We start from the raw sequence: 15688 nt of genomic DNA, 5'->3' as shown, positions 1-15688 counted from the left end.
TTGCTCTTAGGAAATACTATAACTTAGTCACAGAAGTGATATTTATGGCTCTCATGTAGACCTGTTTGACACAAGGAGGAGACTAATTCTCCAATTTCGCCTGAAGTGAGAGTTTTTGATTCACGACACTAGGGAAACATGAAGTAAAACCTAAAGGAAAGTTTGTTCCATAATCCTGCTATCAAAGGTAACATGAATCAACCATAAAACTAAATGAGAAATTCCTGTGCTGGCTGGCAGGTACTACTTGAGTGTGAAATAGTCAAGTGCTGGATTACTGCAGCTGAGAAGCGAGACTGGGTGGTGGGGTATGGCATCCTCCATCCCGAAGTCTGCCTGAGCTCTAGCATTAAAATGTAAACTGCTATGGCCAGACTCACATACTTTGCCGAAGCTGCACTGATTTATGCCAGCTGAGTTTCTGTCCTTTTAAGTATGTTTGGGTATCAGCATTTTTCCCCTATGGTTCTTGATTTTGCAGATGCCCACTCAGCGCAGTCACTGGTGTGGCGAGGAAAGTGCCTGGTAGCCAGGCTTTGTGCATCTGGCTTCTTAGTGTGCTACTTTACATTAACATACTTGGAAGAGGGGAATCCAGTTGAGAGAACTCATGGAGAAACCCCCTCTCATGCCTCTTAGGACTACTTCTACTCTTCTCTTGTCCCACGAATGGCCAGTGAGGATCTGTTACAGTGCTGCCTAGCTGGCATCAAACTTGCAGCCAGCAGGTGTGGAGCCAGCCATGAGCTCAGGCTGCAACATGGAGGTCTCTCCTCAGGGCTGTGTAGTGGAACTAGGAGCAATGAAGGTTAGATTTGTATATTTGACTAAAAAGCTCATCCTGCATTTTGGAAGACCAAAGACTTGGAGCCAGAGCAAGCCATATGTGGGACAGTTGTGCAGAGGCAGAAAAGGTTGTCTCCCGGTTGCTTTCCTTACCACTGACAACCTTCCCTAAGTGCATTGAGAGCTAATTCCACCCCCCACCCCCGCTTTTACACAAAGCAAAGCACAAACAAGGAGAGCATTACGTGGGTTTACTGAGCTCAGGGAGGAGGAAGGATGGTGGTTTAGGGTGTGAGATGGCAGCCCTGCAGACCTCTTCCACATAGATTTCCTCATCTACTCCTACTTCTCGTACTGGAAGAGCCTGGAAGAATATTTTATATGAGGTAAACATGCATTTTTGCCCTGTCCGTGAGGTCTACCGTGTTTTCTTGGAGATGAGCTGTTAATAAGCATGAGAGTTTATCCAAGTGCTTTTATCTGGTGCAGATAATCCATTAGATTACTACTTCCCTGTCTTCCTGTTACTGGAGAGTGAATATCTTTGAGAGGAGCCCCTTTCCTTGTACTTCTCCCAAATGTACGCGTACATTCTCATAAAGGCAATGTGCCTACCATATGACTAACTTCGTTTTATATTTTTCTTCTTTGTTTTCTCATTTAGCTGGTTAACTAGATACTTGTTCTATCTTCCCATTAGCTGAAGGAGTTGCACGTTCTTTTTACAGAAGATCGGAGGTAAGCATCAAGCCTATCTACTGTCAGTTTATCCCTGAAGGAATATTCTACAATCAGCTGAAATTACACAGCGTCCTATAAAAAACAGAAATGTAAGTTAGATTTATGTTTATCCCTTTAGGAAAAATGTAACAGTCAAGGGAAAGCTGTGTGTTTTAACCAAGTTTAGGATACTGAGGGAAACAGCTGTTGGTATTTAATTTTGCTTTCTTGACCTCTTTCACACATTTGTGCCTTTGGAAGCCAACTGACTTTTTTTCAGTGGAGATTTCTGGGACTGTTGTAGTGGTTAAAATAGCTGCTACTCACTTTTATCAGAGAGCAGGCACAAAAAAGGCATAAACGCATGTGTAAAAATCTCAGCGATGATCCCATTTGCTAAATTTTAACTACTCTAGTGCGTTTTTTTAGCCATGGCTTGCTGTAAGATCTGATTTTGCACCACACTGCAACAAAATGTCTGTTCTAGACAGTTTTGACACACCTTGAAAAGAAGAAGAGAGGATCTAACACTTTAGGTATGCAGCTGGTCGGAAACTGTACAGTTGTCAGTGAGTCACCACTGAGCTGGGAATCAGTATTAAAGGGCTCTTTACCCTCACTCCGATGGTATTTGGTATTTTCACTAGTGACTTGGATGATGGAGTAGAAAGAGCGCTCATTGAATTCCTGGGCAATGTGGAGCCGAGAAAAGCTGCAGACCTGCTGGAGGAAGAATTGCACAACCTGCCTGAAGATCAAGCTCTAGAGATCTCTCCTTCATTTCCAGACCTAGCTCCTCTTGTACAGATACTTTTTTGACTTCTACTGTCTGCGCCTTCCTTGCTTGCACACCTCATGCCTCTGGTGGTGTCAGTCTCTGGCTTCACTTCCACAACTCCGTCCCTTTTTTGGGCCACCCAGAGGCTCTCTTCCCCCAGGTGGACTGATTTTAGCCAAGCAGAGTAGTAGCAGAAATGCAAAAGTGTCATCCTGACAGAGGAGATCTCCTCCCCCTATTGGGGCTGGATGGGTGCAAGGCAAGGAGATGGGATTAAAGCAGCATTTTTATTCATATGAGGTAAAGTATAAATGAGAGTCAGCAGAAAACTTTTCCATGGTCCTGAAGTATATGTCATCAAAGATAGATGGGATGAATTGCTTAGAAGGACTCTCAGCAAAGAGTTCAGCGGAAGCCTGCACAACTGCTTTAGACTAGACACAACTCCTAGATAGTTAAAATTAACAGCATCATATCCAGCCCTGTACATATACACAAAAAGAGCAGCCCTTGTCTGGGAGAGCTTACAGTCCGTGTCTAATTGATTGCCATGTGTTTTTCATTTAAACTCATTGTTAAACCAGAAGAAAGAGCAGCAAAATCCTTTTGAAAAGTTTTCAAAATATCTTTCACTAGTTTTTGCCTTCAGATATAATTGGCCAAGGAGAGCGGTGGACCCAAGTTGTCCTGCGCTAGCAAGGCTCCAGACAACCCACATACATGGTCTTGCTTTCTGACCCTCCCCACGTCATCCAGCTCCTACTGAAGTCAATAGCCAGCTCATGAGGGGTCAATATTTGGCATCTCTCTGTGTGATATCTGAACCAGATGGAAGCTATAAAGTACGAGGCACAACCATTGTTCTTTTTGACATAGAACTTGAGACTATCTAGGCCAAGGGAAATCTTCTGTACCCACAGAAGTCCTAGTTTCCTATATTATGACCTGCATCAACAATATCAAAGCTCAAAGCTATACTGTAACACTGATGACTTTGTTCCATTGACTGTACAGCTCAGTCAGTACATATAAAATTGCAGGATGCATTTAATGTAATTCAATTAGATTTAATTGAATTAAAACTATTATTAAATTCAGCCAAAGGTAAGTCTATGGAATTTTTTTCTAATAACTCAAAAAGCTCAAGTCTGGATGAGTTTAAAATAATAATCCTATGAGAGAATATGATTGAGTAAGTAAGAACATACAAACATTTAGAAGTCCAACTAGATATGAAACTGAACTTTATATATCACATAAATCAGTCATTACAGAGATGGAAATCAATTTGGGAGGGTTCGCTCAACGTAATTTTTGCTCTGCTTTTAAGTATTTAAAGAAAGATTGATTTTGTGCCACTTTAATTGGCTTAATCCAGCTAAGTATGGAGGCCCCTGTGTTAACGTAGCAAAACATCCTTTATCATCTGGCCATGGGGAAACTCTTAGAGCTCTTTCCCTAAGTTGTAACAGCCCCTGACATTGAAGACCTTGTATCTTATATTTTTATAGATGGTATTTTAAGCAGCTGCTTCGCCACAGCTTCTTAAGATTTCCAGATACCCTGGTCCAAACAGTCACTGTTTTTAGCTAATTCTTCTTTTCCTTCCTTTTTGTCTCCTTAACGTTTTCTCTGTTGAAGATACGTAGTGGGACAGTCAAACAACAGGAAAATTAATTAAGGAAACTTCAGCCCTGAAATGTTTTCCATGGAGTCAGGAAGGCAATTAGGAGTCATTCCATGCGCTTTTGGTGAGACTGCAAATTTTTATGTATTGGTTGTTACAGTCACCAGCTGGGAACAGAACATACACTATTAAATACCAAAAAAGTGCCAGGCGTTGCCTTTTCCCATTGTACAGCAGGCAGGATGAGATGTTTTATATTTTCTATAGCCAACTATGTTAGGTACAGCTTGCTTGCCAGTTTACATGTCTCTGACCTGGCATGAGCATGCCCAGGTAAATGAGGGACAGAGGGCTGATGGAAAGGACCTGGGTTTGAAAAGATGGAGTGAGACCACAGCCTGGACAGAGCCTGTCCCTTGGGTAGGTGTACAAGGTGGGTACCATTAAAATTGTCTTTCAGCAATTACTGGTAATTCTAGTGCGAGTATGTAGTCACTGGGAAGCAAAGTTGTTGCTGTCGTTGAGTGCTCGTGGAAATAGTTTGCTGAAACTATGAAAGAGTCTGAGAGACTCTAAACTTGATTCACGAAACTCCTGTTGTACAGAATATATTCGTGTCACCTTTGTCATTCTGCTGGTAACACAGTGTTTGTCTGGTCCTGCCCTTTGTGCTGGTTGCATAGAATCAGGCTTTGCTTCATCGGATCCGTTTCCTTGCCAAACCAGAATCGTTTCCCCTGTAGATGGCTCTGTTTTCCTACACATTTTCGGGAGTGCTGTTACTTTAGAAACACCACGTAAACAAGATTGTCCTAGGGCTTTCTTTTCCAGTGGGTGTTACATTCAGAAAGCAATCGTTGGGATTAGACGCTCTTTGACATGCCGGCTCTGAAGACAGCTGAACAGTCAACAGTCAGACACTTTCCATGAAAAATATTCTTTTAATGCTTGATTTGGGACTAAAGTTTTGGAGAAAAGGCTCAGCCTGAATGCCTAATAATTGCCGTTTAAGATGTCCTGGGCTGCGGCAGCTGGTATCAAGGTACTGATCAGAAGGATGAGGGTCTCCCAAAGTTTCCGTGTTGTATCTCCCAACCTGCTGTGGGATTTTGCCACTACCTGTGGCATCTCCAGTGGTATCAGAAGCCTGGGGTTAGGCAACTGGAGTGAGCCCAGAGTTTCAGCTTTCTGTATGTATGTAAAACAGATGTCTTACTGTTTAAGAAAAGGAAGAAAGGAAGAATTTTCGCTCATTTTCTTCTTAGCACCTGCAACTTAGAAGCTGTTGGTGTGGGATAAACTGGCATTGTGACTGCTCACACTTGGCAAAACTTAAATATCCAGTGGGATGCTGCGTCCCTCTCTAGGCCAGGCAGCTTGGGTGCCCTGGGCTGGCACAATTACCAGGCTCTGAGAAGGCAGGTGCTTTCTGGGGAGGTTTAAGGAAAAAGGTAGAGGGAAATCACCTGAGTTAACCCAGCAGAGGGATTATGATATTTAAATTATGGTGCTCAAGAATAGAACCTGAACCCTAAATCAAAAGTGATGATGGCAGCAAGACCTTTCTAGGGTCCAGAACAGACACTGTCTAAATGCACACAAGGAGCTATAACACCCAGAGACAATTCCTCCTAAGCTACAGTTGAGTTACATCAGGAGAACACCTTTATTTTGTGCTGCTGTCTGCTAGTGGTAGAAATTCTTCTGTGCTAGGGCTAGCAACTGACCTGAGCTCACCTAGCCTCCCTGCTTGCTAAAGACGAAACTGTGAACCCAAAAATATTTGGGAATGATGAGAAAGCTCTGAAAACTCCAACTCCTGAACTATACACTTCATTTTGGCACTGACACTACACTGAGCTATCCATTCAATGCTTGTATGAATTTCTGTCTGTTCAGCAAATGTGATAACTCAGAGATACTGAAACTGGAGATTATCTCTTCTAGTTTCCATCAACAGCGGGATCCCGAGTCAGGAGCGCTGGATGAGCCGCTTGTGCTGAGTGCCAGGACTTCCTTTTGGAAGCTGTTGGCTGGGACCCACCTCCACGAAGAGGAAATGAAATCACCAGCCCAGTCGCTGAGAAGAAACTTGGCAGAAAGTGCTATGGGAAGGTCTGGTAAGGTCACCTGAAGCACGGTCTGGGCATTGGCATTGGAGAGGTGTGTGTGGGATGGATTTGACTACAATTTCAAAGTAATTGTGAATGTAAAACCAGCCCCAAGCTGGGGTACACCCCAAAGTGTTGCCCCAAATATATAATGTATTTGAGGCTAAGCTTGGCCTCTCTTGTTTGCAAGTATTGCTACCAACAAAGAACATTCCCGAAGGCACTGTTTTCCTGATAAATCTGCACCGGCATAGAAAGGATGGATAATAGAAGGAACCTGGTTGTCTAAACAAGCCAAGACTTTCTAAAGATTAAATTGTTGTAAATTATATGTTACTTTTAAATGAATACATAGAGAGACCTGAATACCCAAGAACTTTTCAGAAAGGGCAAAGCAAACGATTAGAGGTTGGAGATTATGTCATAACAGGAGAGATTAAAAAGATTACAGCTATTTAGTTTAGTAAAGAGACTAATAAGAAGTGACATGACAAAAGTATATAAAATAATGTATGGCACAGAGAAGGTCAGCAGGTGCTCCTATTTATCCTGTCTTGTGAAAGAGGAACAGGAGGATACCTAATTAAATTAAAAGGCAATAAATTTAAAACTAGTAAAGAAAATGCCCTTTTATGTCACATACAGTTAATCTGTGGAACTCACTGACACAATAAATTATGGAGGTAAAGACTTTTAGTTGAATTCAAAAATCTATTAGATAGACAAAAAAAGTCAGATTTGTCAAAAACATCCAAGTTCTGTTTTCAGAAGTAACTTAGGGTCTTATGCAGAAAGAAATGTAAGCACCATGCTAAACTCTTTATGTTAAACACTTGGATAATACATAGTCCATCTTTATAGCAGGGCCCAGACTGCCAAGTCTTGCTCTTGCATTTTTCAATTAAAGAACTAGGATTTTTAATTAAGCAGAACAAGTGAAGCAGCAAAATGTCTCCTTTTGGGGTAACTGGGAAGCTCTGGAGTGAGGTGTGCTGTGGGGGGCACAGGAATTCCCCCAGTCAGAAGAGGGATTTGGGTTTAGATCTTTACCTTGTTCTTCAATTGCCGTGCTGCTTGCTGTACTCCCTAAGACGCCATGGGACTTCTTTATTTCTTAGAAAGCCTCGTACTGCTGATCTATGTAGGTGTGATCTCAGCATCTGACTCCTACTCTTCTCCCCTCTACTTGGAGCCTTAGGTCTCAAATACCTAATTTCTGAAGCCCAGATGAGCATAGGCACATGGCAGACATCAAGCCAACACTGTGGAGCTTCAGTACGCATACATGAAACCAGGGAACCTGGAAATGAACCACAAGTGCCCAGGAAAGGCAAGTAGGGGCCGAATGGGGAGGGCATGTTCGGTTGTGATTTTGTGTTGCATTTTTGCTATTTATAATTATGTTTTCAATATCTTAGTTCTTCACTGGAGCTAGACATATATTTCTTACTTCTAAAAATAAGATTTGAGCACTTAAGTAGGCTTTTTAGAAAATGCTCTCCTTAATGAGACTTCCATTGTCATATCCATGCTATTCTAATGGAATAATGAGACAACTGAGGAATAGCAGGAAACATGGGAATATGGGAGACAGCTTCCTCGGGACTCTTCTTGTTTTTGGTGTCTGCTTTATGCAACAGAGATTGATTGCCATGGAGCCAAGCGGCTTCAGATCTAAATGGGAAATGTGTTTCCTGATTCAGCCTCCTCTGACTCACTCAACAGTAGATGCACAACTCGGGAAGGGAGATGTTCACACAAATTAGGTGTTGCAGGGAGGATTGGGAGAGGTGAGATCAGTTTCTGGCTTTTGCACAGATTTTCTAATCTCTCCTTTGTTTTTCATTTCTGTGTGTTTAAAACATGGATACTTCTTTTCTTTTACAACTATCTGTCACGGTCATTTAGCGTATTAATACCAGGAGATGAGTACTTTCTACATTAATATACTTCTGTAACCGCCATTGGAAATAGAAAGAAGTGTAATTAAAAAACATCTGGGATGTCTATAGGGGCTGAAGAGGCTTGGGTACTCAGGTTGTTCTTGCTCTTCAAAATTCTGCCTAAAATGTTATTGGCAAGTGAGTGATTAGCTAGATATTTTTAGTGACTCTATTGTATATTATATTTAGTAATTCTGGACTCAGGATAGGGAAGGTCCTCACAGATCATCAGGTCCAGACTCCTGATATTTCAGGCAGTCGCATCATATATTCCTCTTCATTTATCAGGCTGAGTTTTAAAACTAGTTAGGATTTTTGCTCCCCACCCTGTCGTAGGAGTTGAGTCTGTTCCAGAATTTGGCTCTCATGGTGGCTGGAAACTCTCTTGAAGCATGATATAGAGGACAAATAATAGTGGCAATTAACAACAGACAGGATCACTTATGAATTCTAGTGTGATAGTTTGTGAAGACGGAAAATATAGGGGAAATAGAGCTTAGGATCACATCAGGTGATCCATTTTCAGCAGAGGAGAGAAAACCGATAGCCCTGGGCAAAGCATCACTGCAACCTCATAGGAAATACTGCATACGATCCTAGACACCCCTGTGCACACAAGAACAGGACAGATAGTGTGCCCAGAAAAATGAAAACCCTTTGAGAGAGGACTTCAAGAGCAGGATTTACTTGGCCTAGCAAAAAGACATCTGTGAAAAGGCTATAATTACCATCAGTGTACATGAGGGGAAAAAAGCACACGAGGAAAAATTGTTGTTTCGTCTAAAATAAAGTGTTGGCATGAGAACAACTGCCCATAAGAGTTTGGCTGGAAATTGGAAGAAGGGATGTTGAAGATGGGCGGGCTCTGGCATGGCTTTCTAATGGCAGCATCGACAGGAGCAAACTTACCTGCTCGTAAGATTGCCCTTGATTAATCTCTGAAAGACCGAACTTTCAACATTCAACCATGACAGCATTAGTGATTGAGAATCTCTCTACTGATAATATGTGAAATAAATGTATGTAAATTCCACTACAGCTTTGTACAAAGATGGGTTTTATATACTAAACCAACAGATATCCTTCAGCTTCCTCTCTTCTAGCACATAATGTTCTGCTGTAGTTACAGAGAGGAACAGTTATCTCCTCTCTTAGTCTTTGTCCTGCCAACCTGAAATACAAGAAGCGTTACTTATAAGATAGGCTTACTGTATCCAAACCACCTGTTCTGTGAACCTGGCTAGTTTGAATAGATATTTCTTGACCGTATCAATAGCCAGAACAATTTTTTTTTCCTTTCTTTAGAGCAGATTTTTTTTCTGGTTTTGTTTGTATCCACCCTCATTTAAACTCTCTGAATTTGAGTAAGCTGAGATCAAATTCAGCTCAAAATGTAATTAATGCACTTGAGTTGATCCATTCTGTGCTGGGGCCGGCTTTAACACAGGGGAAAATAACAGCCTAATTGTAGTTTGTCTTCAGTAGTCCAGCCTGTAGTGGAAATGACAGACCTCTGGCAGTGCTGATGGGTGCTGCAACAGTACATATTTCACCAATTACCTCTTTAAGATAAGCAACTTGCACAATTAGGAGAGCCTTCTCATTTTATATGAAGGCTTGTCCCTTGAGCTGAGATAATTCTGGGTTTTGGGAGGCAAAGAAATGTGTGTAGGATTTGAATGCAGCCAATGGAAGAAAATAACTCATTTCAATAAAGAGCTGTACCTCTCATAGATAGGTGGCTTCTGTGATCCACAGCATGGAGATAGTGTGACCAAAATAGCCCTACCAACTGGTACAGAGCAACTTAGGGAGAGATGGGGATAGATGTGTTTTGTTAAGGACCATATCCCAGCTTGCCAAGAAGGTTTCCACATCCCAGTCAGGCTCAATGCTGAGTTCTGTGTCCCTTGTGAACAAAGTTTGGGAAACATGCATGCATCAGGACAACAAACCTGAGGGAAACAAGTCCTGAGGCTAAAAAGGTAAAACTTTATCTTCTCTTTCACACAGATGGGTTCTGCAAGCACATGTCATAGAAACAGATGTTTTCCTACACGAAAAAGAGCCGTTGAAGTGCAAGGAAAAATATGGTAAAGAACACAAAACAATTCAGGACTTCCTTCCGAGAAGAAGACAACACCGTAAACAGCATGCTTGCTATGTGTCTGCAGAGTTCATGCAGAGGGAACCTGTCTTGGTTTCGGCTGCCGCCGGCAACAAAAGCGCCACGCGGCCGCCCCTCCCCCCGCCGGCGTGCGGAGGAGAATGAAAAGAAAGAGGCAGAAACCGGTGGGTCGGGATAAGGGCAGTTTAACAGAACAGCAAACAGAGGGAACAGGAACAACAACGATACAAATAAAGAGAAAACACAACCACGAACCGTACGGCCCAGACAGCCGCTCTCCCGAAACAGGACCAGCGCTGCGCCCCCCTAAGCCGCGAGTGCCTTCCTGCCGCGCCGCCCCCGGTCCCTGCGTGACGTCACATGGTATGGAATACCGGGCTCTGTTTGGCCAGGTGGGGTCAGCCCCCACCCCCTGGCTGTGCCCCTTCCTGGAGTCCGGTGAAAATTAACCCTGTCCTGGCCAAACCCAGGACAGAACCAAACGCCTTTCTTTCACCTCTAGCATCACCGCAACCAAATTAATGTATATGATAAAAATGACCTTATTTACATAGTCTGAAGGTACCTACCAATTTTGGCACAAATGTACAAAGTTACAAGAATAGCGCCTCTCTTACTCTTTCAGTACTCCAAATAATTTTCCTAAAGGAAAAGGAGATTTACTAGGGTTTTAGATAAGATCTGAACGTCTTCTCACAAAGTGAGGTAGGCAAATTGGATGGAGGGCTATAGGCTGTTCAGGAGGGATATACAGGGCAGGTGAGGTGCAGGAGTTGCGCTATGTGTAAGGGAGAGGTTTGACTGTACAGTGTTTACGGTTAGGGATGACGTGATTGAGAGCCTCTGAGTGAGGATTAGGGAGATGGAAGACAAAGCAGATATACTTGTGGGTGCCTACTATCAATTGCCCAGCCAAGATACTTGTTGAAGATGGTCACCTGACAAATAGGGATGAAGAAAGAGTGGAAGCATTCAATGCTTTTTTTGCCTCAGGCTTTAATAATACTGGTGGACCTTGGGCTGCCCAGTCCCCTGAATCAGAGCACCATAAGCGTGGAAACACATTGATTTGTGGACAATGAAATTGTAAGAGACCAGCTGTGTCAGCTGAATGTTCACAAGACCTGACAGGATTCATCCCTGAACGCTGAAGGAGCTAGCGGATGTTAGGGCAGGACCCATCTTGATCACCCACCAAAGGTCCTGGGAGGCTGGGGAGGTCCCTGCTGACTGGAAGCTAGCCAATGTTATTCCAGTCTAGAAAAAGAGCATGAGGGAAGACCTAGGGAACTACAGATCTGTTAGTCTAACCTCCGTTCCTGGAAAACTTACGGAGAAGATTCAGCTGAGTACTACTGAAAGGCATTTAAAGAATGATGCAGTCATCAGGCACAGTCAGCATGGATTCACAAAGGAAAAGTCCTGTTTGACTCATTTGATATCCTTCTGTGACAGGGTCACCTGCCTCATGGGTGGAGGCGAATGTCGTTTTTCTGGATTTTAGTGAGTCTTTTGATGCTGTCCCTCACAGCATCCTTCTAGACAAGTTGTCCAACTGTAGGATGAGAGTGTTCAGACTGCGCTGGCTGAAGCACCAGCTGAAGGGCAGAGCTCAAACAGTTGTAGCAAATGGGGCTAGATCTAGCTGGCGACCAGTGACCAGCGCTGTTCCTCAGGGTTCAATTCAAGGGCCAGTTCTGTTACTTCTATTTGTCAGCGATCTGGATGCAGGATTTGAATGCACCATTAACCAGTTTGCTGATGATACCAAACTGGGAGGTGCTGTTGACTCTCTTGAAGGACAAGAGGTCTTACAGAGGGATCTAGATAGATTGGAGCACTGGGCTAGGATTAATGAGATGAAATTTAACAAGCCCAAACGCCGCATTCTGCGCCTAGGACAGAGTAATGTGAGCACAAGTCTAAATTGGGAGAGGAGTGGCTGGAGACCAGCCCTGCAGAAAGGCATTTGGGACTGCTGGTGGACACCAGGCTCAACATCACTCGGCAGCGTGCCCTGGCAGCAGAGAGGGCAAACTGCATCCGGGAATGCATCAAACACAGCATCGCCAGCCAGTCAAAAGAGCTGATCATCCCGCTGTATTAGTGTTGGTGAGGTCTCACCTTGAATATTGTGTGTAGTTCTGGGCCCCCTGATTTAAAAAGGATGTGAAGGTCCTTGAATGCATATTTGGAGGGGGCTGAGGGTGGAAGATCTGGATGAGGCTGCTAGAGGTTCTCCTCTGCAAGGCCAGCTCCTGGCAGGGCCACCTTCAAAGGTCATCTGATGGATGGAAATCCTACTTCAGCCTTTGGCGAACAGATGCAAGCCCTTCAGGAGATGAGAACCAACAACAACCCTTGGACGTGCCCGAGGCTATCAGGCCTTTTCAGTTGGATAGCAGTGGCAAGACCAAGGCAATGCCTTCTGGAGAAGCACTGCAGAACTCACAATGTTCATCCCCTGCAGAGGCAGGGGCAGCATCCATAAAAATGAGGATGCAGAGAGGTTGCAAGGTATCCCAGCACTTTGGAGCACCCACTAGTGTCCTGCCAGGCATGGGAAGAATTCTTGCCTCCAAGATCCATCAGCCCAGGCACAAGTGGCCACTCTCAGAAGCCTCTCAGATGGCTCCAGGTTGAGGAAGAAGAGGGCTTGGGCATCTCCTGGGAGGTGTGACCAGCCTGTGGCACCAGGTCTTGCTCCCATGCTCAGGGGAGAGCCGATTGCCAGCTCTGGGCTCAGGAAGGAATTTTTCCCTGGCACATATTGGCACTGCTCCCTGTGGGTTTTTTGCCTTCCTCTGCAGCATTCAGCACCACCAAGCTCCTCCAGTTGCTTTGGCCTGTGTTCCTGCTTGCTGCTCCTGCACCACCAAGATGGCCTCTCGTGCTCTGCACCTGGCGGGAGGAAGGCTTTTTTCCCCCCACCGTGGGCTAGCAAGGCTCTCTGGGGTTTTTTTGCCTTCCTCTGCACCACTCAGCATGGCCACTTGCCAGGGCTCCTCTCAGCCCTTTTGCCTTGCTCCGTGCCTGCTGCTCTTACATCTCCAAGTGGTCTCAGCCACTGAGGTCTATGAGTGCCCCCCCCAGTCCCTGACAGAAGTAGACTTGCACTATTCCTGTGCTCTCCTTTAGACACTGATGGTTGGGCACTTTGGAGACCAAGTGTTGGGCCAGATGGACAGTTCCTATGAGGGAGTACTGTTGTTCTCAGGCTCTTGTGATTTAACATGTTTTTCCAAGGGAAGCAGCTCCTGCATTTCTAAAAATGAGTACAAGGAGGAAAAAAAAAAGAAATCCATGAGGACATGAACAGGTATTTCTCATCTCAAAAATATTTGCAACCATTTATTTCAGGAGCACCCCCTGCTTCAGACTAAGGGCCTGATCTTTGAGCCTCGCTGGTGTCAGAGACATGGGGGTTTTGCCATCCTGTGGAAACCCAGCTCAACTAGATGAACACAGAAGGCTTTCAAAAACCGCACATCACACGTGCTTTTTGCAAAGTGATTCAGATGGTCAACTTATCTCAAGACGATCCACAGCTGTCACCTCCATCAGAAGGTGCATGCCTCCTTCCCACAAAGTGACAGAGCCAGTGCCTAGGCTGGGACACGGTTACACATTCAAAGCCTTCTGGTAGTGCAGGGCTGGGAAGAAATGTCATCAGTCGTTTCCTCAGTATATACTGCTAGGGAAAGGAGGAGGTAGGAAGAAGAATAGCATAGCATAGAATAGAATAGTATAGTTCAGCTGAAAGAGCTCTACAATGACCATCTCATCCAACTGCCTGGCTGCTTCAGGGCTGATCGAAAGTTAAAGTATGGTATTAAGGGCTCTTAAATGCTGACAGACATGGGGCATTCCTGCATAGCTTCTATGGAAAATATATGACTTACCTGGATAGGATTATGTCTGCCAAGGTCTATTGCTATTTGGTGTGGTGAGTCTTGGTGTAGTTTGGTGACTGCCATCAGTGCTGCTCTGATGAGACACATGGGAAATGGAAGCAGGTTAGAAATGGGTGGTTTTGCACTGTACAGTTGTGGGCTCTCCATGTGCATCCATGTGATTCTGACCTTGGGATCATATAAGTGGGGATTCAGGTCTACCGCTTGGGTGGAAAGAAAAGGGAGAAGGCAGGGGGAAGTCAAACAGAAGAATTTAGAATCTTGTACTTCTCGTGAGTATCCCAGCATACAGAACAGAGGATGGATGTTTGTTCATTGTGATAGGGTTCCTCCGAAACTAACCAAGTACAAGGTAAGGACTGTGCATTCTGGAAGATCCCATCCCCAAATTGCCCTCTGTCTTTTCATGCTCATTAGAAACTCCATGCAAACCTCTTAGTAAGTGGAACACTATGCAACTTAGGGGCACTTTCAGTAACATCAGAATTTCTCATGAGACACTTGTAAAATGGTGTGACCATTTTAAGGAGGCTGTAGGCAGGCAAAAGTCATGTGAAGCAAAAAACGGGCACATCTGAGGTTCTTAATCTTTGGGAGGGGGGATGAAGCACTGTTCTCCCTTACAGAGCTTCCCCAGACCCAATTTCAGAGAAGAAAGGGTGCATCAAGAGGATGAGAGAGGGAATAAGAGTTCAGTCCTCGGGTTAGGGAGGGAGCAGATTGTCCAGAATGATATGTTAAACTATGTTTAACAGTAAGAGTGGGAACTGTAGATCTGCAGATGTGCAAGAAAGAAGTGGAGGTCATCAGCTACCCTCCTGAGGGAGCTGAAATACTGGAAGTGCTAAGAAGAGTCCTTTCTGAGAAGTAAAATGATAATAACCCAAACAGTGTTGTTTGGCCATCTTTTTAACTTTGTTTTATTTGGGGAAATCTATATTAAGCTCCCGAGTGAATCTTGTCTAGTGATGAAGCTGTCTAAATGCCTTGATGTACACCAAAGTGCTCCACTCTGGTGGCAGTCCTTAAAATCGGGACCTTGGACTACCTTCTCTCCATGCTGAGATAACCTGCAACAGGATCAGAGCACCCAGAAAGCATCTGGTACCTTTCCATCAAGCTGCGTTAGTCTTTGTAGACAGTAGTAACACAGGAATCTGTGTAGGAGATGTGTTTTTAGTGACCACCAGGTGTGCACAAGAAAGTAGTGGGCAATCCAAAACTCTCGAAAGTTCTCATGATGCGCAGCACTTGTACCTACAGACCCAAGAGCAGAGGCTAAGAGCAGAGGCTGCTAAAGCGTGGCCTATGGGCCACATCAAATTTCTGGGAGCATCTGCCTTTCTGCATGTGCAGGGTGAAGACAACAAAAACCAACTTTTTTCCTTTCTTTTTAAACATGGAATGGAGATGAAAAGGAATTTCTAGTCTGCGGACTGCTGATGAGTGACCAAAATGATTCTTAAAATTTTCCTACATTGAAAAATCTCCATGGAAATACCTGCTCAAAATAAATCAGACTATTAATTTGCTTTAGCTGTACCGAAACCAGGATACTCTCGATGCACAGAGGTTTGGACTTTGTTTGTGTATACATAGCGGAGATTCAGAAAATCTCCTTCACCATATGCCTTCTGAAAGATGCAGTGAGGGGAGTGATGGAGCTGAGGATACCAGGATC

This window comes from Opisthocomus hoazin, chromosome 4 (genome assembly GCF_030867145.1).
Source record: "Opisthocomus hoazin isolate bOpiHoa1 chromosome 4, bOpiHoa1.hap1, whole genome shotgun sequence".
Lineage (NCBI taxonomy): Eukaryota > Metazoa > Chordata > Aves > Opisthocomiformes > Opisthocomidae > Opisthocomus > Opisthocomus hoazin.
The sequence above is the reverse complement of the archived record's forward strand: the minus strand, read 5'-3'. Positions refer to the sequence as shown.